The 23,497-nt window shown below is 43.0% G+C and overlaps 1 protein-coding gene across 1 annotated transcript in view; it reads left to right on the forward strand.

The window, feature by feature from the left end:
* Positions 1-23,497, forward strand: part of LRFN2 (leucine rich repeat and fibronectin type III domain containing 2) — a 245,607-nt gene that overhangs the window by 68,728 nt on the left and 153,382 nt on the right. The window lies entirely within an intron of this gene.

Here is a 23,497-nt window from a genome sequence, read left to right on the forward strand (position 1 = left end):
AATGGCAGTGAGTAGAAAATAGCCCAAGAATGTGGTCAAAGACTGGTGCCCAGCAAACTTCCTCTTTTTGGAAGACTGCAAAGATGGACATGTTGACTACTTTGGTGGAGGCCACACTTAGGTCATGGAGGATAGGCAACAGAAGGAAGAAAAGTTAATTTACCACTGTCAGTGGTTAGCCATAGTCAGTCATAGGATCAAGGAGTGAACAGCAACTGTGAGGCTCACTACATGGTATATCAAGTGTCATGCAGTGGCCAGGGGGTGCTATGTAGCCATGGCTCAGCATGCACACAAGATGCTCAGAAAGTCTACCAAGGTTGAGCAGGAATCCATAAATCACCTAGTGTCTGCCTTGAACTTTCAGGCAGAGGGCATCATTTGGGCTCTCTGTGTCGCCTTGCAATTTAATACACAACTGAGCCTATCCAGTAGGCCCTGGGTGTGCACACACTACCAGCATGTCCCACAGAAGTCCCCCCACAGCAGGAGCAAAAACAAGCACCTCACAGCTATCAAACAGGGAGAACCTATGACCTGAACAATAAATACTCCAATGGTGAACACTGTCACATGGGGATATGGTATATGCATGTGCAGCGTGCATACGCTGCAGCCATGCTAGGCCTGAGGCATGTTCTTCACCAAGCAGTGATGGGTTTCATTAAAAGCATTGTTAGGGTTACTGCTTTTTCTTTAATGTTGCATGTTTACTTTGTTACATTTGTGTATCTGTCTGGCTACCCTCCCCTTTTCACATTTCTGTTGTTCTGCTTAATAAAAATTCTTCCTGTTGTCAGGATTATGACAGTGGCACACAAAATGGATAGGGAGGAGCTGTTCCCACCCAGGCAAAGCAATTTGTCTTTCCCTGTTTATCTTCCTTCCCCTCCCTTCATCCAGGTCCAGGTAGTGCTCACAGTCTTGCACAGCCTAAGCTCTCACCACCTCCCTGCCGTCTCCTTACCCGCACAACCTTGGGAGGACAGCTCAGCACCTGGCTGAACATTTACTCCCCTCTCCCGATGTCCCTTGCCTGTGCTGAAGACAGCCACATGAGAGTATGAGTTCAGATGATGGTGTTTAATCAGATGCATGGCATCGTTCTGTGATTCACCACTCTTAACCCAGAGTCTGGAAAAGAGCCTAACTTGTGCATCTTGCACTCAGTTCCAGACAACTTGCCTCCATCAGAGAATTTGCAGGCATAGCATCTGTAGGATACAGTGGCTGCTCTGCCTCAATTAGCATAGGCCTTACCCATGTTGTGTAGCATGCATGCAGACCACAAACCAGGGCCTGTTACACTTACTGGCATCCATGCATGTCCCTGAGATGCCTGAAAGCCCATCTACAGCTATCATGCAGCTGCTGAGCTGGTGGTTAAACAGTTCCTTCTGGGCATCATCAGCTAGGGTTCCCAATTAGTAGTGGAGGTATAGTTCCTCCACCTCAATGTCAGGAAGTCTAAGGGCAAATTATCTCTGCTCTGTCAGCTCAGGGAGGAGGGAAATCCTAAATATTTTGGCATTGTTACCCCTCCTGATCAACCAGCATTCATGCTTATGGAACAGCTGTTGTGGTTCACAGCTGTCTGAAGCATGATCAAGAAGTAGTCTTTCCACTTGATGAATTCACAGCATAGGCACAGAAGAAAGCATGTCACTGTGTGTGCTGTTGATGTTTTGAACACAGTTGGAGAACCCTAGGGTAGCAAATACATCCACAACCAAGGCTTATGATGTATGGGACCATCATACAAATCATTAGACACATCTCTTGCACTGCATCTCCAGCCCTCAACTTGCCCATACTGAAATGGTTTGCTGTGGACTGGAGGTTGTTTGTGGTTGTGCATTCCCATATAGTGATGGCAGTGTGCTTCTCGATGGATAGGATTGCCTTTATTGCCATTTTGATGCTGTGTGCATGGGGCAAGCTCAGTGCATGTCTCCATGAAGCTGCCCCTGGACATGTCGAAGTTTACCCACAACTGTTTGTTGTCCGAAATAGCCATAACAATTCACTCCCACCAATTGCTGCTCATCTCCCTAGGTCAGAAATACTGATTTACAGTTTGGAGCTGCTCCCATGTCTGCCCAGCCACAATGTACTGACCTAAAGCCAAAACTTCTTCAGGGCGGCGGCTGCTGTCACAGATTAGGATCTGGTTGCAGCCACAGATTGTCTGTTGTTTGGCGGTAAGCACACACATTTTATGGAATAAATATGGAATAGCTGCTTTGCTAGATTTGGCAGCACCAACTTGCAACAATAACAACTGTGCAGTTGTGCTCAAAATGATGATTAGTATTTAAAAGGATAATAAAAGAAGAGCTACAGTCTGTACTACATCTCATGGGATCTGTTCCATCTAATCTGACTGGCAGGTAGCAACATACATGGGAAACCATTAAGCAAGCAATAAAATCCTGCATAGATTTGTCACACTGTTGTATATGCAAGTGAACAGCGGAATGATACTAGCTCAACAAGCCAGGGCTGTCCAACTAGCAGCCTATCTATCGGCCATATGTGTACTGTTCCCTGCATCACTCCAGCTGCTGCTGCCTCTGGAGTGTGCAGGCTCCCACTCCCTTCTTTAGCTTCTGCTGTCTGCCCCCACCTCCAGGGTCAAGGCCAAGGGAGGCTTTAGCCAGGTGGCAAGGAGAGTCTCAAGGACCCTGAGTGGTGTAGTGCAGGATCATAGGCATGGTATAGTGAGAGATGCCTGCAGGTCTCACTATACATGGTATAGTGAGAGATGCCTGGGGGTCACCTATCAAGTGGTGCAGTGCAAGGGACCACATGGCATGGTGTGCAAAGCATGGACATACTGACATGATGGAAGGGGGTGGGGGAGGGACTCCTGTGGTGTGTGTTGGGGGCCACATGGTAAGGCATGGCATGAAGACCTGGGTTGTGGCCAGGGGCCCTGTGATCTTCATGCACTCAGAAGTTGGACTTGGAAGGATGGAGATTACTCTATTTACACATTTCCATTAAAGTATCACTAGATTGTTTAAACACATACACACACATCCTGAAATAATTGTGGGAGTAGAAACCAGAACCCAGGAGTCAGGAACCCCTGAATTTCCTAAATTGAAAGGGAACCCCTGTCAGTGCCTAAATCACTAGGTTACAATTCATGGTACTCCATGCATATTGTTCTGGCCCCATGAAGTTTTATAGTCTTTGCCCACTGGCCTGGATTCTATGGGAGGGATGGAAGGTGACTTCTCCTAGGCTATAGCCTGGTGGTTAGGGCATTCTTTCAGGAGACAGGAAATATGTATTTGAACCTCCAGGTGATAAGCCCATTGAATCCAGGTTGCCCACATCTTTGAAAAGTACGGTAATCACTGGGGCACTTTGCTTTAAAATAGTGGCCGTGCCTACGGAGACATTGACTGCACAGTAGCTCGTTACTACTGCACAGTAGCGTAGTGTGGCAGGAAGTATAATGCGATGCTACTGCACAGTCAGTGTCACCTAAAAACTGTTGGGCAATGCTACTATGCAGTAACGCCAATTATTGTGCAGTCATTTAGTGCTTGTTTATGCAAGTACTAAATAACTGTGCAGTAACGACTGTGCAGTCAGTGTCCCGTGTAGATGTAGCCAGTGAGCCCTGCTCAGTTTTGTAAAAGAACTGATGTAGGCAGGATTCTGTGTGCTCTGTTCTGAGTGGATTGAAGTACCTTCTTGCAGCCATGCTTCAGAAACCTAGGCTCTGGAGAGAGGGATGGCTGTTTAGACTCCACAGGAGAGTCATATGTGCGAAAGGCATTGCCATACCTAGCTTATGGGTGCCTGAGTCCTTTATTGGATCTAGCTCTAGGCCCACTGACTAGACTGTGAATGCAGCCTAGACAGCTCCCATTACGGTGGTGGGAGCAGCTCTTTCTCTATTGTACTAGCAATATCATTCAGAGACAGTGATGGTGAAGCATAAATCAGTCACTCAGCATATGGGAAACTTAATCATCATAACAAAACATTGTTATAGGATCAATGCCTCATGCTATGAAGATAATCCAATTTAGCTTTCCCTCTGCATTTACATAGCAGCAGGGGACCAGCATCCTGTGACAGTCTTCAATTCCATTGCCATGACATTGCATGGAAAACTGACATATGTGTGTAAAAGAATAGCAAACTATGTCAGATTTACAATTGCGTTTACATTCAGCAGGATCACAATGTTCCTCTAAATATAAAGTTCCAAATGTAATTTTAAACATGCTTCAAGAGCATAAAATTAGTTCTGGTTATTTTTTATTTTCTCACCCAGAGACCTCACTGCAGATTAATTCCTTGGGTCTGTATCTGATCTCTGTTACACCAGTATAAATCTAGTGGAATGAGTGTGTATTTTCCCTCAAGTGAATGAGTAGAGAACCTGGTTGTAGTGTGAAATGGATCATAGATGTAACTTTGACTTTGGTTCAACCCTCTGGTAACATGATTAGATTCAAGAGTGGAGTCCATGTGGTGCATGTAAAGTGTTATTAAGTGTGAATGCAAAATATGACTGTAGCTTTGAATGAAGTCAGTGGGATTTGTTATTGCCTTCATTGAAATAATGACTTAGCCTAGAGATGTGTATTAGGCTTCACCAACATCCAGAGAAATGTGACATTTAGTTGTGCTGATATAATTTAAGTGGCAGAAACCCATACCTAGTCTAGCAACATTGAAGCTGATACAGAAGTGACTATGCCAGGAAAGTGTATTCTGGTTCAGTAAAATGAAATAAGATGTGTATGCAGAAAGTGCCTTATACTGGTATAACTGTGTCTACGCTAAAAGTTTGTTGGTATTAGCAAGTCAGCAAAAATATACCCAGTATATGTTTTGCTGGCATTATTATACTGATTTAAAAATGATAAGTTTAAACCAGGCTTTATTTTCTAGAATTCATGAGTGCCGGAGCTGTGCTTATTGGACTGCTCAGCTGTACATACTGGCTCCGTAGGATTATATGCTATGCGGCACTGTATTGGGAAGCAGGGGGTGTGGGCTCTCCTCTTGCCTTGGATACTGAATCACAGTGTGACTGTAGAAAAGTAATTTAATTTCTTAAGGACCGACAGTCATGAAAGAACAAAACGAAACAGTGTTTTACCAGAAGAGGCAGCACATTAGTTCAACCCAGCTCTGCAGCATCTGTATAGATTGGGCACTTCAGCAGGGCTTTTTGGCACTTTTATCTAAAGCTGATTCAAAAGCTGATCTAAAGCTGTGCTTGGCATGGGGGCACACTGAGCTTAAAGTGCTGGGGAAGGGAGGTTCCCCCCACGTCTGTAAGTGACTAAGTTTCCCATGGGAGTAATGATTAAAGCCTGTCAGAAAATAGCAAATTTTGACTTTTGTGGGGAAAGAAAATAAAAACTGAAACATTTCAGCCGAATTATTTTGGCTGAAAAACCCCTCAGTTTCTATAATGGCATAAAGGGCTTAGTCGATGGGGCTTAGTCCATCTTCTCTGTAGGCTGGACTCCTTTGCTGGATTTTATCTTCCATGATGCCATCAGTCTTGATGGGGAAATGCAGAGTTCCATAGATGCCCCTGACAAAGTGCATCATGGGATCTAGGATTAAACTGGGAAATACAGACCACAGAACAGATATCTACAGTATAGGATACACCATGGTAATATTTCTAGATCAAGATCTCTCAGCTTCTTGACCAAAATATTTCATTTTTTTTAGCTCTTGAATGACATTATTTTTTCTTTTTGTAAAAAGTCTGAATTTCACAAAAAGAAACATTTTTTGTGGAAAAAATTTGTCAAATGCCCTAATTTTCCTTTGAAAACTGTAATTGGAATGTTTTTCATTGTCTTAGTAATGACACTTCACTTACTGGTTCTTTCTTTTGTACGGTACTTCAAGACATACGGAAAAAAAGCACTATTTAGAGTTCAATATTATTATTTCTATTAACAATCATAAGCACTGATTGAATGTACTGACTTGTTATTATACTTGTCTATCTGTGTATGTTCTTTATAATGCTCATCAGCACAGTAGCAAAGGTTGCATGCAAGGGCTGAGCTCCTGGCATTAATTTACTTAATGGGGAGGGGGGTTGTTTTGAAAGAAAAATACGTAAGAATTACTTGGAAATGTCAACCAGCTAGAAGGAAAAAAAAGAAAAGAAAAGAAAAATCTGCTTGCAAATTGAGTCTCTCAACTTTTCCAGTGTTCATTTGATTTTGATCTTTTCCATGGTCCACTGGGAAAGGAATAATCCTGCTGTAAACATCTGATTGAAGTGATAATGGAAATAAGGCTCTTCTATTTTGTGCATGGACACAGCTAGAGGTTCAGGTTTCAGGCAGCGATAGTGTTCTTAGCTTCATTTACATGTTGTTATTGTTGTTGTTAGCATTCAGAAACCGACATTCTGCAGTTCTCGACATTTCTCTTGTTTTGCAGTGTGGGGGGCATTAGCATGCAGAATGCTAAAAGGTAAAATCTAAAGAAATCTGAGCTGTCAAATCCTTATTGTAAGCAAGGCTCACTGCTACTAGTTGTTGTCTGCATTGGGTCATAGCGTGGGCTGAAAAAAGCAATTTTAAAGAAATAACGCTTGGAGAGGGCACACACCAGAAGCCTAGCTCCAGTCTCCCACAAACGGTCAGGCTTGTTCAAAGTTCAAGCCCACATCACTTATAGACATTTTTCAGTTATTTTTAATGTGACTGCACATGCTAGAATATGGCTAGGGGTAGATCATAGAATATGCCCAGAAAAACTCATTGATGGGTTACCAGTCGTGTGAGGAACTGCAAAGTTGAAAAAATATGTGAAGAAGTCCATCTTGTGGGGTGTCCCCTTGAATTTTGGTTTGAAGATTTAACAAATATTTGAAGGCTTACCTGAAATATGAACATCTGCAAGTTTTGTAGTTCACCTATCCTTGGTCATGTCCCCATAAAAATACAATTGTTGCAGTCTCTCATTATCCAAGTGCCTTGTCACACATTCACTTGCAACAGTTGTAAATCATCAAAATGTCATGATGCATTTAAGTTACTATGTGTTAGAATATACCCCTTGCCTGAAAGCAAACAACTTTGCAATGCCAGTAGGGCACTTGGCACATGATAAACTGTTTGAGCATGCACCTGTCATGTTTTAACTGCACTTAGTAAGTTGTAAATTGAACATGTGACATCAGCCCAAATTCACTATTTATTCAATGAACAGTATGTCACCTCTTCATACACCAGTTCACATAGAACAACAAGAACTTACTGCCTTCATTGCTGTGGTGGTCCCAAAATGTTCTGGGCTCAGCTTCACAGTTCCACAGGACTAGGGCTGTTAGGCATTTGAGGCTATTTGGACTGGGTATGCTAGGTTCCCACTTACCCAACTCCTAATTGATACTAGTCAGTTATTTCCTACAGACTGACTCAGCTATATGGAACTCCACTACCCATCCCAAATTGTGACTTTCCTGGCCCTGTATGACACACACAATGTTGCAAGCAGACAGCTAATCTAGGAAAAAGACCTCACATTGAATTTAAATTTATTACTGTCACCACACTGTGCTCTTCAGAAAGCTGGTGAAGTGTGCAGAAGGCTCATTAGTTAGCATCATATGCTCATGTGTTTTGCAGGTTAGGGAGCCAGGGGGATTTCTTCAGCATTATTAACATAGGAAGTGGATTAACTAAGAAGCTGTTAGCCCAGCTTTTAGGGAAGTAGCCATAGAATGCTTGTTAATAATGATGATGATCATGATTGGTATAGCTTATTTCCCTTGGTGTACTTTGTTGACTTGGTTTCCTATAGAGCGTGACTGTGTATCCATTTTTACAATACAGTTTTATTTTGTGTAGCCTTGCACATAAGCCATAGACCCAGTTCATCACTGAATCACTCTGATTTTACACCTATGTAACTCCATTATTACTCTGGTTGTAAAACTGGTGGAGTGCCATGGAGAACCAAGTATTTCATTCCAACATGATCTTTCAGGTTAAATACTACAAGGCAGCTAATAGCATAGATGGCATAAGGTTTCACATAGCAGAATAATGAAAGTTTCTTGGCCCTGAAGTCAAAATCAGAGGGAGAGAAATGAAGAGGCTTAGCAAGAAGGAACAGGTATGTTTGAATTATCATAGGATATATTGCACCCAATTAGATCCATCACAGGTCCATCACCTGTAGACCCATGCCTCTACCAGCAGCCGGTACCTGATGCTGCAGAAGAACATGATAGCCATTCATAATATACTTGGGTAGTTGTGTAATGTTGTAGAAGTGGAGTTAAAAGGCACAGCTTCTTTCCTGACAGTTGCAGGAATCAGAGTGTAAAATGAGATCTGATTTCCCATAATAGCACTGTCATGGTGCCTTTAAAGATGGAGGGACCACACCAGACTCTTGGTCATATCAGTCCCTCAGCATCCTACACAAGATGGTATGCTACAAGTGGATGAACATACTTTATGGTTGCTTCCTCATACCAATATTACAAACTCTTCAGGAGAATAAAGAGCAGTGTTGAGGTTTGGGGGAAGAAGGGGTTAGAATTGAGCATGGGGGGGTGTAAGTTAAAGCACTTTCTATAGAGGAAAATAATTACATGCCCCTCATTTTCCTTTTTTTGCTGGGACTAGAAATATATATATATATAAAAAAAGAAAAGTGAGTTAAGTTAACATGAGGAGATCCATCTAAACCCAGGGAAAATCTGGAAAAATCATGTCCATAAATTGAATCATCAACAAGCCAAAGCAAAGGTCTAAAGGAGGGCCTATGATATGAAGAACAGAAGGTAGGAAGACAAGATGAAGGAGATTGAACATTTCAGACACCCACAATATGCACATTTTTATAATACTACTAAAGCTGTCTATGGTCTGAGCACTCAGGGACCCAACCTCCTTGATACCTAAGGATGGAGGAGACCTGATCAAGGAAAGGGGACCATCAATGCCAGTTGGAAGAGATTTTGAAGGCCTTCTCTACTGAGACTCTGTTGTTGACAGGAGTGTTCTCAGCTCCATCCTGCAACAACCAGTCAGAGATGATTTTGGAATCACTCCAACCCTTGACAAGGTGAGGAAAGTCATCAGGCAGATAAAGAAGAACAAGGCATCGGAACCAGATGGAATCCCTGCCAGAATCTTCAAGCTGCAGGGAGTGGGGCTTACATCACAGATCCATGCCCTCCTCTTAAGGATCTGGGATGATGAGAAAATCCCAGATGACCTCAGGGATGACTTCAGGTGTAACAATTGTCAACAAGGGAGACAAGTTCAACTGTAGAAATTACAGAGGGAATGCCTTGCTGTACACCACAGGAAAGAACATTACAATAACCCTCCTGAACCATCTTTTTCCACTTGCTGAAGAGCAACTCCTGGAATCTCAGTGTGGGTTTAGGCCATCAAGAGGCACAGCCAATGTGATCTTGACTGCTTGCCAGCTGCAGAAAAAATACTGGGAACAAAATAAACCTCTCTATATGGTTTTCTTTCACCTCATAAAAGCCTTAGACTCTGTCAACTGAGAACATGGTGGAAGACCCTTCTGAGGTATGGATTGATGCCTATGAAATTAATCACCATTCTCATCTTCTCCATGATGATATACAAGTGGTGGTTCTCAGTTCCCTTTGAGCTTAAGACTAGAGTTAAGCAAGGCTGCATCATTGCACCAATATTCTTCTTGATATTCCTTACTGTAACTCTACATCTGACCTCCAACAAGGTTCTAGTTGGAGTGGAGCTAAACTACCGAATGAATGTTTAATCTCAGCCAACTCCTAGCCAAAACCAAAATTACCTTGACCTCAGTCATTGAGCTCCAGTACACTGATATTGCTGTAGTGTGTGCTTACTCAGAAGTAGATCTTCAGACAGTCGTCAACATCTTTACTGAGGCATACAAGAAAAAGGGATTGATTCTTAACATTCAGAGAGCTAAGGGGAGCAGAGGGGCAGAGCCAGCCATGCTGGGCTGGAGCAGAGAGCCCAGACCAGAGAAGAGAGCATGCTGAGTGACTCTGGTTTTAGTTAAACCAGGAAGGGTCTGGGACAGACATTGCATAAATCAGTTTGAGCCAAATCGGTTAATTCTGATACTACATTCAACCAGGTTCATCTCAAACCCTCTCATCAATAAGTTTTTAATAAGCAGTCCCCAGCTTCAGTAATTCAGATGTTTGTGAGACCTGATAACAATGAAAGTTGAGTATTTCCCATATCTTGGAAGCCATCTCTGACAAAAGGCTGACAGGGATGAAGAAATCCAATATTGCATCAGATGTGCAAGTTCAGTTTTTGGATGTCTGAGAAAATGGTATTTGAAGATCATGACATCATATTCAAAACCAAGCTCATAGATTTTCAAGATCCCTACCTTACCATATGGAGCTAAGATGTGGACAATGTATAGGAGACACCTCAAGTCATTAGGGAAGTATCATCATTGCTGCCTATGGAAGATCCTTTGAATCCAGTGAAAAGATAAACTCACTAACATTAGTGTCCTCTCACAAGTGAATGCCATGAGCATTGAGGCAGTGGCCATCTGACATCAACTTTGCTGGGCCAGCCACATTATCCAGATATTGATTTCACAGCAAGTTTTATTCTCACAGCTCAGTTAAGGCATACGCTGAAAAGGAGGGCAGAGAAAGTGCTTCTAGGATGTCCTCAATGCCAACCTGAAAAAATGTAACATCAAGATCACCTTATGGGAGACTATCACCCAGGACTGCCCCAAATGGAGGAGGAGTCTGTTGTAAGGATAAGTACATTGAAACCTTATGACAACAACAGGACATGGAAAAGTGGGAGCAGCATAAACAGCATTTCGCAGACCAAATGAAGAATCTAGAGCCACCCACCCTCCCAAGTTGCAGTAGAACCTGGTGATCCTAGATTGGCCTTGTCAGCCATCTTCAGACCCACAGATAAGGCAATCATGGACAATGATCATTCTTGACTATGAGGATTGGCTATGATAATGATGGAGTCTGACCTGGGGAAAGAGAATATCTTTTAGATAAAAATTCTACTTGACACAAGAGTTCAGAGTAGATATTTGCCTGTAAAACCTACGAATCTCTAAATGTATTTTGTGGCGCAAGGCATTCTCTGTAGAACGGCTGGAATTTTAAGAGTGTATCAACAGAGCTTGCAGTGATTGTATTACCAGCAGGAAAGCAAGCAAGCCTCTCTGCTAATGGCTGTCCCTGAGATCATGGGAGTGTATACAGAGGGCTCCAGAAAAGATAGTTCAGGTCTCATCCAGGGGACTGAGTTAATTGTCATCAGCTGATTTGTAGCATTTGTGTTGTGTAGAGACATGAGGATGATGCTCTCAAGCTGCTCGGTGCAGTGATAGTATCTCTTTGTAGAAACAGACATTATATAAAGTTATATTATGACTAGGGACAGACAATCAAAATGCCAGAGCCTGAACTGATTAAACCTTTGCAGGTTAGTCTAAGCTGCAGATAGTGAACCAGTTTGTAACAAGCAGATATTCCCTTGTAGGGGGCAGGGATGGAGGTTATTTCCCCTCCCTCTGGCATCTGGTGGAAGGGAAAGGAGGGGGCTTGTTTTGCTGCTCCGTGGCAGTGACAGTGGTTGGGGTGGGCAGATCCAGCTGCTGCTGCTTGTTCTGTGTTCAGGGCAAGTGGTGGGATAAGCCCGCTCTTGCCTGTCACCCTCTGGTGTGTGACAGAGGGGACTTATCCTGCCCCAAGCACAGAGCGAGTGGCAGCAGTGGCTGCCAGGGTGGGCAGACCCAGCTGCCATCCCCCAGGGGCAGTGGGAGTAGAGGGGAGAATAACCCTCCTCCCTGCCCCTTTTGCATCAGGGGCCATACCTGCCTGCCACTGCAGCAGCAAGGGGACAGCACCCAGTAGACCCAGCTTGGGTCCCTGCTGGTGGGACAGGGAGGGGGGGAATTAAACCCCTCTCCAGCCAGGCCTCCACCTCTGCCTGTCCCTGGTCTGGCTGGGGAGCAGAAGGGCAGAGCTATCCATTCTGGGCTGGAGCAGAGAGCCCAGCCCAGAGAAGAGAGCATGCTGAGTGACTCTGGTTTTAGTTAAACCAGGAAGGGTCTGGGACTGACATTGCATAAATCAGTTTGAGCCAAATCAGTTAATTCTGACAGTACATTCAACCAGGTTCATCTTAAACCTATTTTGGCCATTTTGAAACTGGTTTATGTGCACTCAGTGTCTGTTCTCTTACAGGTTGAAACCAGTTTCTCATCACTTAAACTTGTTTATGTGTAACGTCTGTCCCGAGCCCATGGGTCTGAGTATTGATCCATAGGTGGGTTTTTTGTTTGTTTGTTTTTGGTTTTGTGATCCATCAGGTGGTAATGTTGTTGTTGTTGCTAATTTACATCATTTATTTAATATATGCAATCAACAAATCAAATTAATCACCGAGAGGACATCTGGTACAGTCCTTTCTTTCTCCAGTGGTGTTTAGATAAATGCATGGTAGAGCATTTTCCATGTGGCCCAGGCTCCTAAATTCACCTTTGTTGCTCAGTACAACCATCTCCCTGATCTGTACTATCTTATAGGGCTTAATCTAGAGCTGCAGATGTAAAAGCTTTATTCTCTCCTAGGTTGCTCTCAGCAGTTCATCTCAGTCTAATCCAGTGTCAGCATAAAACCATGCAGAGAAGCTTTTAACTGCCTCTAGCTGAATGCAAACAACCAAGTCCCCTGAAAGGTGGGCCACACAGTACCTAAAGACAATGGGACTGGTGGGTGGGCTTGACTGTTGAGAAACTAAGTGTGGTGATGAGGATGCTTTGAACATCTAAGAGTATCTTTTATCAGAGGATATCAGAGCACTCTGATATATGAATGTGAAATATGTGCATGTGAGGGAACTGCCACACTCAGCATTTACAGGCAAAAAGTTAAAAAAATATAGTCTGCTTTTGGGTACCATAGTTTTTAAAAAACCAAACTGAGATACTCAGAATCAGTTTTCAAGAGGTCTGTGTATTCAGAGCTCTCATTGTCTTCATGCCTGAAAATCTAACCACTTCAGCGCATCACAATTAAGCATCCTGAAACAGAGCCAAAATCAGTGGCTATTGGCACATGGTAGCAGAGCTGGGAATATAACAGAGAAGTCCTGAATCTAACTCTGAGCACTGGACCATGTCCCCTCCCAAGCTTGTTAAAGGAGGTACCTTTATCAAAAACCACAAAGAACAACTGTGCCCATAGCAGCAATATTGTAGCAGACAATGCCAGATGTGGGCTAAAGGCTGCTTTGTGTGGTTAGCAATTTGGCAGAAGAGTAATGGATTAGAATTGGCTGCTAGTGAACCTTAGAGTAGGTCAGGCATTCGGTTTAGATAGGCATCTAAGAGGTCAGATGCTTATCTGGAGCTCATCCAGTTTCTTTGGCTGAGAAATCATGTGTGTGAGTGCATTCTCAAGAGATCTCTACTCAGGAATTTTGTGAGGGCAGTGTACTGTGGAGTATTTCAACAGCTACACATCCAGCTGCTTTCTGGATACACCTAGGGAACAATCTTAAATGTAAAAATGTAAAGTCTTCTACTTATGAGTATGATCCTACCTCATAGCCATAAAAGCCAGGTCATTTATCATAAGCATAGGAGACCTAGTTGAGTGTTTGTCCACACTGAGTTCTAGAAGTATATGCAGTTCACCTGACAATATTATCAGAGTAATAACTCCAGCTTGGTACAACAAATTGATCAATGTGCAAGTATAAAAAGGGAAAAAGTGAAATCATAATACCTTTTTATGTATATGTTTTTAATAAGTGGTTTCAAAGCCTCTCTTGGGCATTCGATTAAAGGTTTTCTTGCTAAATCCTGGAGCATCTGGGAGGTGATGAACTTGTGTATTTAGAGCTGGATTCATCAGGAAAGCCAGCAGAAGTCAAAAGGTCCTTCTGAATACCAGCTGCTGTCTGATTTTGGTTATTTTTCAGAATTGCCTTGTAAAGCCCTGATATTAAAAACATTGAGGGAACAGGCTTCTCTCACACCTCAGTGTTAAAGCACCGACTGGAGAGGGAATATTATGGGTGAACCCTGCTCCAGAGACACATGATTTCTGACTCCCTGAAAACCCCTCAGTAAGATGTGGAGGTGGATGGGAATCATTTTTGGCCCCAGTTATAGGAATCAGTTTAACCCTGGGCCTGTGGACAGAAATAATCTCAACTAAATATTTATACTCACTTCTGGGTCTGCATACCATTATACAAGATGCAGTTGTTTCCTACTAATTACCTATTCCTCCCTGGTTCCAGTAATGTGCCGAAGGAAAAAAAGAGCCCTTATGTAAATTCAGTCAAAATATTTATTAATTTCTTACATGATTTAAACTGGCACCACTATTGTGGAGTTAAATGATACAGTAATATAATTTTGTCCCCAGAATCGTAGAAAATTAGGGTTGGAAGGGACCTCAGGAGGTCATCTTGTCCAACCTCCTGCTCAAAGCAGGACCATTCCCAACTAGGTCATCCCAGCCAAGGCTTTTTCTAGCTGAGTCTTAAAAACCTCCAAGGATAATTGTATTGCAGGTTGGGGAGGAGGGGGAGGGAGAGAGAATTTGGAAGAATGGGCATGAAAACACCTGAAGAACGAGTATTTTGCCAACTCATTCTTTTGCATCTGTTGGAGGTAGCTGCTAGTGTGGTGGTTCTGGCAATATCCAAGCTTACTGGATTTTTAGACAATGCAGTTTCACTTAATTCATTCAAATAGGCCAGAAATTATATTATTTTCTCAGCATTTCTTGTTGATGTGTGACTGTGCCAAGGTATGATATACAGGAGTCTGAAAACTTGGATGCTCATTTGAAGTAAAGGGAACAGCCTTCTTAGAGGATATGGTATGATACAGAGAAGAAAGCAGAAAGTCTGCACATTGCTAGCAAATCCTTGCAGACAGACACTTTGTTTTAGTGGGGCCCCATCCAGGTAACTAGTTGCAGGACTGAGGCCAATATTTCCTCCTTGTACATTTTGCCTTAGTGATGTTACCATTCTGATGGCTCTTTGTGGATTTTTTAAAAAGTGTGTATTGTAGAGAGAAAATGTGGAATGAAGGACTTTTTGACACCATAGAATCTCTCTCCAGCAGCTAACAATAACTTTCCCTGATCTACTAGGGCAAAGCATGGAAATATTTATAACATTATTAAAAGAAAACCTGCTATCAATGATCAAAATTCACATGGATAGAGGTTTTATACAAACGCGTGTGTGTACGTGTGTGTGTGTTTGTGTCTGAAGTTGCTATTTTCTATTGTTATATACTTAAATGGTTGTATTCTTTTTCCCTACAAATGATTTCAAACATCTGCATTGATATTAGAGTGGGAAAGGCCTATCTGGTTGCCTTAGCTACCTTAGCTTCCAACCTAACTTCCATCTGAAAAATGCAGTTGTTCACTATGCATTTGGCTAGTGGAAATGCTCGGTCTCAAAGATCAGCCTGATGCAGAATTAATGGAGGAGGTGTTGCAACCCGTGTCATGCAGGTCAAGTTAGACTATCATACTGGGTCCTTCTTCCCTTAGAATCTGTTATTAGAATAATCATCATTAGAATCTATTGATTTTATTTTTCAGCCTTTCATCAAATACAGTTTTAAATAACTCAAGAATGGGGCCAGATTTATCCATTCCTGTGGGAGATGATTCCACAGTCACATAAACCTCAATGGTAAAATGTATTCTCTGATATTTCATTTATTTTGTCCTTTTCTCAAACTGACTCCTATCAAGGCCACTTTCCAATATTGGTAGACAGTTTTCATGGCTTACCTTTACTTTTACCTTCACCTTTTCTTTACCATCTGTCTTTTGTCTTTATGAAATGTAATTCTCCCATGAAGAGAGGGCCAGAACAAGGTTGAGATCTCACTCAAATCACACATCATCCTTGAGACAATATTCGCCCAGAACGTCTGATCCTTCACTCACTACTGTGGCAAAGAACAGACGGCAGCATAACACTCGCTCACGACTTGTATTGGATGGCCCTTGTGTAGGACCTTGCCTGGGCCTGTAGTCCTTGTGCGGGACCTCTGCCCAGAGCTGAATTTCACTTTTTTGCTGAATCTTTCATCAAACTGAATTTATTTTTAATCAGATCTACTTAGGATGCTTCTAGGTAGCAAAAGAGTAAACAGTCCAAACCAGTAAAACCTGTGCAATTTGTTTCACCCTTATACAGCATAGTACTCACTGGCCATGCCTACAGGAGACGCTGACTGAGCAGCAGCTCAAGACTACTGTGCAGTAGTGTCACGTGGCAGGAAGCATGATGTGACACTACTGTGCAGTAGTTTCGAGCTACTGCGCAGTCAGCATCACAAAAAAGGCCATTTGTCGGCGCTACTGTGCAGTAACTCTGGTTACTGTGCAGTCATTTAGTTCTTGCTTATACAAGTACTAAATGACTGCGAAGTAATGACAGTGGTGTCAGCATCTCACGTAGACATGACTGCTGTGTTCCACTCTCCCCTGCCCCTTCACCTCCCCGCCAACACACACACACATTCTTTGTAAATCAGCATGTAACAAAGACTGTCGCTTGGGCTCTGCACTTTGTGTGCCAAGTTTAAGCCTGGAGCACAACTTTTAGACCGTATATTGTAATTTTCTTTGGGTCTATCTGTTTTAGTATGTCAGCAAGTAACAGCCCTTTGGGTTCATGTTTGGCTTCATCATCAATGTCTCAGAGGTGCTGAATTTTCCCTGAAAGCATCTGGAGTGTCTGGCTTAATAATAGCTTGCAGCAATTTAATTATTTTAGTGACATGACACTGGGGTAAAAATCCTCTACCCTTAATGTGATACTAAAAGGTGAAGAGAGAGCAGTGAGGAACCATTTAAATTTTCTATTCTGCTGTTTTCAAGAGCTCTCTCTGCCTGCAATTCTAAGTATGTCATGTTTGAGATGTTTATGAATTAATCATTGGTAACTGATTTATATTTAAAATACCGGGGATACAATAAAATACAAATAATGACTTGCCTGAGGGGTGACAGCAGAAAAGTATTGCTGACGGGGTAGAAGACAAGCGTGTAGTCCAAAGAGTGTGTTATTTTGTCTAAGCCTGTAGGTACATGGATCTCCAGCAATAATCTGTCCCTCTTCACTCAGTTGTTTTCCAAGTGACAGTCTGTGTTTCTCCTGACTAGTTAAGGATTTTGTTTGAGCCTGCTTGTGGACATCCCCTTGGCAGTGTCTTTTCTAACCCTCTCCCAGCACTTCTCTGGACCAGTAAGATTCCTTGGTAGCAGCCCCTGTAAGATGAACCTGCTATAATTAATCACAGTGGGGATCTGCTCTGGCACAGCACAGGGCATTTATACTTTGGAGAAGAAAAATCCTGAGCAAAATTAATCATTCTTGTGATCAAGGAAGTTTACTATTGCCTCCTTTTCCCTAACAGCAATGCATTGCCCTAAACATGAGCAGTCCTGGGAGGTGGTAAAGTCTCCTGATCACTAATGCCAAATTGCTACAAGGTACCTGTTCCATCCATCAAAAATTCCTTGCAGCTCTGTTAGAGTACAGTGTACTGTAGGAAGCTGGAGGCCAGGAAGTAGGAGATGTCTAGAAAAAAACTTGGGTGAGTGGGTGGTTAGAAACAATTTCAAGAGCAGAGCTGTGGAGGCATGAAAAAGGAAAGTATAGGATTGAGGAGCCTCATTAATACAAAGCAGGGAACAAGAAGCATCTTGAAGAGTCAGGAGAGAAAGCAGAACAGAAGGGTCAAGGCAAGTGACATGAAGGGCGAAGCAAAGGGTCAGGAGGCCATAAACCTTGTGCAATGGACCATGAAGACCGTAGGAAGTAGTTGTGGAAGAGTTCAGTTGGCTGGAGTTGGAGCTGTCAGGGCTGCCAAGCTCTGGCTCTGTAGGACTCCATTGGGGGGGGCTGTCTGGGAGACAGGTAAGCAGGCAGGAAATGAGACATGTCTCTTGACGGTGATCAGAATAAATTGATTTATCCCTGCAGCAGGTTTGGATTAATTAAAATAGGCATTTTATCACAGAAAAATATTTTTTTCAGAAAATTTCTACCCAGCTTTATTTCTGAAGGCCTTAGGCAGGGAGTAGCAGAGGTGCACGAGTCCCACCAAGTCCAGGAAAAGGAGAGCAAATGGTAAAGAGACGTGTGGAAGGAGGTGCAGAACATGTAGGGTGGGAATCAAGGTAATGCAGTCTTTTCTTTGCTCATTGAACTTTAAGTGGTTAGTGGTTTAACACTTTTACAGCATGAAGAAAACCCCCTAATTTAAATTTCATATGCCTTTGTTCACCTGCAGCCTGAAAGTGCGTTATTTCACACTTTGAATTTCACCAGTGCCATGGTTCTGCTGAAGCTTTGGAGGTGTTCTGTCCAGCTGGGCTCTATTGTGTAGAATGCACAATGTCACATTATAAAGGACCTGTTTTTTCTGAGCAAATCATTTCCACAGTTTTATTTGTCTGTCAGATATCCTCTTGCTTAGTTCATGGTTGTGTGGGGCTTGTTCAAAGGGACTCCAGAATTTTGCTTGCTTGCTTTGTGTCTCCAGTTAGGGTGATGCACACCATATGCTATGCGTGTCCCTGCATTACAGGAGGCTGAGAGAAGTTAAGAACAATATTTTTTTTTCTGGAGGTTCACCTACATCTTGTGAAATAAGGAGGCCACAGCATGAGATGAAAGGGTTAACTTTGCTGGTTTTTAATAACTTATGCAGGCCACAGGATTTTAATATTTCTTTTAAAGTAGCCTCAGGATACCAAAGTCACACTTGGGAATATTAGAGCCATTTACAATAGCCTAGAACTCCTGGAAAACCTTCTAGATCCAGCATTAGAGTCAGTCCTTTTATTCATTTGGAGTGATGTTTACTGTGAATTTAATCTGTTTTTCATATAAGGGCAACAAGAATATACCCCTGAGAAAAGGATCATCATATGGCTTATTTCACATACTCTTCTGACAAAAGTGGTGCCTAAAGCCTTTTGCTGGGCATTTTGCCCAAGGATGAATTTTGCGATTTACAAGTGGTCTGTGACCCTGTCATATTGTTCTTCTTGGGGGTTAGTTTCATAATGCATAAATAAACTCCGCAGCTTACTATTCTGGAGTTTTTTGCTCCCAGACACACTGTTTGAATGTGGCCCAGAAGTAAAAAACTCCAGCGCACATTGCTCTGGAGTTTATTTGTGCACAGCATGTGGAGCCTGGCTGGCAGGGGACCCAGCGAGCCAGCCTTCCAGCCCAGGGCTGCTCCAGCTGGGCTCCATGTGCTGTGGGGTGGAAGGGGAAGGAGGGTGACTGAGGTGTGGTATGCCTCAGCATGGGGCTAGCCAGCAGGCACACTGCATCCCAGCCAGCACCCCCAGCACGTGGATGTGGGGGAAACAGGCAGCTCTGGGCTAGCTGCTCCCCCCGTTTCTATGGACGGTGGAGTGGCTGGCTGGGGTGCAGTATGCTTCAGTGCAGATGCTGCCTGCCAGCTAGCTCTTCACTGGGCCACCCTGTGCCCTTACCAGCCAGGGCAGTGTCTACATGTGCGCTGCTGCACATGAAGGAACCCTGCAGCAGGGTTGTACTTGTATTTTACAAGACTACTCTGCTGCAGAGTTTATTAGTTTCATGCACCCTAATAGGGACATATGTACAGATGCTGAGATGTTTACTGTGTAGTTAGTCAACTGTGCAGTACACATTTCATGTAGACATGCCTACAGGTGACCAGAGGAAGTTAAAATATGCATTTTCACCTAGCAGTTGTTTGTGAACATTTTGCTCCATTTAGGCCACCTGTACATGTCACATTTTTGCTGTAATTAACCTGAGGCTTGTGTGGGGAATGTGTGTGTGTGTGGGGGGGGGCACCTATCAGGGCTGGCCCACAGGTGGCCCTGAGTCTCCAACCAGACCCAGGTCTATCCAGGCTGGGGCTCATAATTAGCTGATTGTCAGCTCTGTGTGTGTGGCTGCAGCACCCAGCTTCCAACTTGCTGGTGCAAGGAGAGCCTGGGTTCATAAACTCTGATACTCTGCATCCAGTGGCCCAACCGGAACTGCTGGGTGTGGAGTTTATGTCCCCAGCAGAGCCTCTGATCCCCTATGCTTGGCAGCCCAACCAGAGCTGCCAGTATGGGGATCGTAATTCTTGGCTCCCCCTGCACTGGCAAGCAGCAGTGATGTGGCTAGGATCTGATCCCCAGTCCCAAAAGCACACCTCCTGCCATGCATGTGTAGGATGGCAGGAGGCACATTTGTTGGGAGTGGGGATCAGAACCCATCATGCCATTAAATGAATGTATGCCAGGGGCTCTAGTTGCAAGCTTTTGCTTGTGTTGTGCAGCTGGTCCTCTGAGTCACACAGAAGAGTCTTCTGATTGAATCATTTTAGACAGGAGGGCAATCAATGATACATGATGCATTTTCAGACAGATAAATACTTGTGTTAAAACTTAGGAAATGTGCATGACAAATCAAGACTTCTCTTAATACTCTTAATACTAGAAGCAACAGTCCAACCACACTCTTGCTTAATACTAACAAAGAACTGAGCATGATGCTGGCAAAATTAAGTCAGCCTGTATGCCAATGAGAAAATTCACACGTCTGGTTGTTCTATTCATTTATTATTTGTTTAGATCTATCCAGAGTTGAATTATTGTTATATAAGTGATTAGTCTTACAGCAGGAAGAAACCATCATTTTCTTCTTATTTCATCCACATCTGACTAAATGATAGGCTGCTACAAGATGGACTGGGGATGATAATCACCCCCCCACACCCCCTGTGGGTTTCTAATGCCCCACTTCCAGTTCTTCATCTTTACCTCCTATGTGAGGATTCATGGAAATGGTGATTTCACCTTCATATCCTTCCATTGAACCAGCCAGCTATGCCATGAGATGTATGGTTAACAGAGTTTAAGCCTTTCCCATGCTTTTCAGGAACACTTATGTAGAAAGTCAGTGGGAGCAATCTTCATTAGGTGTCACCTTCCAAATGCAAGGTACCAATCTGTTCCACTTACTATAAATCTTTACATAAACACTATCTGCCATCTAGCAAGATGGTGGTGGAAAAACCTTGGTATGATTCTGCTAGTTTTGGCTGGTTGTTTTTTTTTTAGGAATATCCATACTGTCCTTATATCTCTTTGGACTGGAAATATCCTAAGGTCAGGCTTTTTCATGAGATATCCAATACCTTCTAGCTGTGGTCAGGGTCCATACTTCTTTACAGCTTTTGTTTCCTGTTCTGTCCCAACCCAGTGCTAAACAGGCACTGCATTAAACACAAGAGATGACTGTTTTTAGCTGTAAGGTTGAAATGTTTAACTATTATGGTCCTAGAAATATCTAAGAAGGAAGGGTTTTTTGGATGATATCTTTTGCAGAATCAACTATTTCCTCCAGGGACCTGAGGACAAGCACTTTAGCCCCGAAAGCTTGTCTGACCTCTCTCCCAACTCCGTAGTTGGTCTAGTAGAGGATATTTTTACATTTAGAGGAATTCATCCCTGCATGTACAAAGGGACAAATTTTGACTGGAACTTCACACAAGACTCTATCGCAAAAGTGCATCCAGCAGAAGAGTAGGAAGGAAACTGTCTGTATTTCAATGACTGTTCTCATTGAAAAATCTTGGAGGCCTTTAAAAGGTATATCCGAGTTATTTGGGGCTGCAGTCTATATATTTGTGTGTTTCATACCGTCACAGAACTCCCCAAACAAAGGTATCTTCAACACAGGAGGGAGTAATGCCAGAGACTGTATGTTGGAGTGCTTTTAGCAAGAAAATAGGTAAAATTTGAGCTGCTTCTCTAGTATTGATGGCTAAGGATACATAACACGTTTAATACAGAATAAATTGACTTTAATGTCTAATAAAAGTGGAGTAGACACAACATTTACTGACTTACTGCATAACATGTCTCTGTTTTCCAGGGTAAATTTATTCCATAGAAAACCTGGGGTAACTGTAGTACATAGTAAATGTTGTGAAGCTGCTCTCCTAATTGACTTTATACTTAATCGACTTCATTGTGGTTTTAGTGATGAAGATCCTGCATTCTATCAATGGTGTGGTTTTGCAGCAAAGATGGGTTTATTGCATTTGTTTCTAAGAGTCTGTCAGAATCTGGTTACATTAGCTTACAAAGCCTGCAAAGTGCTTTGGGATGAAAGGGGATACACAAATGTGTTGCATCATAAATAGTCTAACTCAAATAATAATTAGTGTCAGTGATGTTTTTCTTACTGGAATACCAGCCTAGTGAGAACACATTCATAAAAGCCTCTACAAGCCCTGTTGTGTCTGATCCAGAGGTACATAAAAGTTGAAACCCAGATTGGGATCTGCTATGAAAATGCACTCTTTTCTAAATTCCTGCTACAAGTTCTTCTCAGGTGCATGTTTTCTCCTATCTCCATACATTCTCTTCTACAACAGTCTCTACCATCTTCCACTCCATCTGAAGTCAAGGGGATAAAGGAAATGTTTTGCATTTTAACCAGACAATGTGTCAGATTCTGATCTTGGGTTTAGTGATGTAAATCTTGAATGATTCACTAACTTCTTTGAGGTTAATCTGGATTGACATCAGTGCATTATCTTACTTTTCCTGAAATAAATAGGTAGACTAGGATCTCAACAAAAGTAGTACATACTAAGGGTAGCATGGTTTGTTATAGCTAGCAAGCTTCTAAAACATGTTGGTTTGCACAGATACCACACCTATAATTCCTGGTCTAGAGAAAGCCTGAAGCTACCATATTTACCTGAATCTAAGATGACACTGAATTTAAGAGCACCCCCCCCCCAGAATCTATGTATGGAAAATTTATAAATTTGTTATCATTTTCCAGGTATAAAATCTAATTATGGAAGGTTTGTCTTGAACCCCCTCTGCTCCCCCAACTACTACAGCAGGAAAAGCGGTGGCTAGAGGGGTCAGGTAGATGGGGGGTTCAGGTATCCCCCTTACCCTCACCCCCCTACTGCTCCCTCCAGCCCTCCTGGCCCCCCCCCCATCACCTGCACCCTCCTACCCCCAGCTCCTTTTACCCTCTTCCTCTCCCTCTACTCTCCCCAGTCTCTGCCTCCCTTCTACACACTTACTGTCAGACTCTGGGCTCTGTTACCTTCCTGGAGCACAACACATGGAAGTGCAGCTCCAGACAGCCATGCAGGAGTGTTCGTGCTGCTACTGGCTAGGCAGGGAACAGAGTTTCCATGTGCTCCATGCCCAGGAGGCAATCCATCCCAGGCTGGAGTTGAGCTGGCCCTGACATTAAGTGAGGAAGGGGATGGAAATGGGGGACATTAAGTGAGGAAGGGGGTGGAAATGGGGGACAGAAGGGGGGACGGGGCAGGAGGAGGCTGCTGAGAGTTTGATTCTGGCCCTGAACTGGTTCCAGGGATAGAGTCAGAGCTACAGGAGCTGCCTTCT

The sequence above is a fragment of the Crocodylus porosus genome, unplaced genomic scaffold (genome assembly GCF_001723895.1).
Source record: "Crocodylus porosus isolate Cpor-Errol unplaced genomic scaffold, CroPor_comp1, whole genome shotgun sequence".
Taxonomy (NCBI): Eukaryota; Metazoa; Chordata; order Crocodylia; family Crocodylidae; genus Crocodylus; species Crocodylus porosus.